At 40.1% G+C, this 1515-nt stretch overlaps 1 protein-coding gene across 1 annotated transcript in view; it reads left to right on the top strand.

The window, feature by feature from the left end:
- The window catches only part of LOC106874257 (pre-B-cell leukemia transcription factor 1), a 465063-nt gene that overhangs the window by 455354 nt on the left and 8194 nt on the right, over positions 1 to 1515 (top strand). The gene's annotated exons all lie outside the window — the stretch shown is intronic.

The raw sequence follows: 1515 nt of genomic DNA, 5'->3' as shown, positions 1-1515 counted from the left end.
ATATATATATATATATATATAGATATATATGATGGGCTTCTTTCAGTTTCCGTCTACCAAATCCACTCACAAGCCTTTTGTCAGCCCAAGGTTATAGTAGAAGACACTTGCCCACGCAGTGGGACTGAAACCGGAACCATGTGGCTGGGAAGCAAGCTTCTTTATTTCATTAAATTGGCCATACAGGCCGTACAAAGATGGGATGAACAAGGACAGACAAAACACAAAAGCTTTTTGTATTTTTTAGCTAAAGTATCTAGTACTATATTATCCAGTGTGCCTTTCCATTTTTGTGACACTTGGATGCAATTTGAGGGAGATATGACTGCTATTGCTAAAAGGCTGAATGACTATTTCAAGGGTCCTTTTGCTTATTACACTGATCTCATGTTGTCCAATGTGCTTAGCTAAAGTCAATAGTAAAGCCATAGCAGTGAGCTCTGAAAAGCTATGCAATAAGCTTTAATCCTCAGTGTTACTACCATTAGGCTTCTGACAAAATTGTCAATCTGTCTTTTCTTTTTTCTTTTGCCATCCCCTAAAGATTTCTTTTCATGTTTGCTTCTACTAGTCCATCATTAGAAATTTCTGTAGCTTATCAGTTTTTTTTCTTTCTAAAAATGTAACCAGCGTCACCTTCCTGGCACTTGTACCGGTGGCATGTGAAAAGACATTCAAGTGAGGTCGTTGCCAGTGTCGCTGGACTGGCTCCTGTGCAGGTGGCACATAAAATACACCATTTCGAGCGTGGCTGTTGCCAGTACCTCCTGACTGGCCTTCGTGCCGGTGGCATGTAAAAGCACCCACTACACTCTCGGAGTGGTTGGCGTTAGGAAGGGCATCCAGCTGTAGAAACTCTGCCAAATCAGATTGGAGCCTGGCATAGCCATCTGGTTCACCAGTCCTCAGTCAAATCGTCCAACCCATGCTAGCATGGAAAGTGGACATTAAAATTTTTTTTTCTAAAAATGTAGTTGCTAACCTCTTGCACAACCCTTCATTTTGCTGGAGAACAGAATCCTGTGAGTCTTCCATGACTTCTCTCTTAATACAACATAGTCAATTCTGAGAGAGAAAAGAATCAACCCCAGTACATGACTGGTAGTTATTTATTTCCCCATTTCCTTTCCCCAATACATGACTGTTAGTTATTTATTGCTCCCTTTCCCTTTCCCCTGAAGGACAAAAGATAAATTGGCTTCAGTAGGCCCTAATAGACTCTAAAACAATAATTAACAACCAATAAAAAAAAAGCAGTATAAACAACATGGCTCCATCCAGTAGTACTATGGCTGGTGTAACAGTGTTACCAGCATTAGGTGAAGAAGTACTAGTGTTTTATTGGGTTCCGGTACTTGAGTTTGAATCCCTCAAGTACAGCATACAAAGTAAAACCTCAAGAAAGGCTTGGCTTCAAGATATTCTATATGGAGACAAAATCTTGAAGTAACGTTCATAAAATCAAGTACATTCTAAAATTCTCTCTCTCTCTCTCTCTCTCTCTCTCTCTCTCTC

This window comes from Octopus bimaculoides, chromosome 1, assembly GCF_001194135.2.
Source record: "Octopus bimaculoides isolate UCB-OBI-ISO-001 chromosome 1, ASM119413v2, whole genome shotgun sequence".
In the NCBI taxonomy this organism is placed as follows: Eukaryota; Metazoa; Mollusca; class Cephalopoda; order Octopoda; family Octopodidae; genus Octopus; species Octopus bimaculoides.
This window is presented reverse-complemented; position numbering and strand designations above follow the sequence as displayed.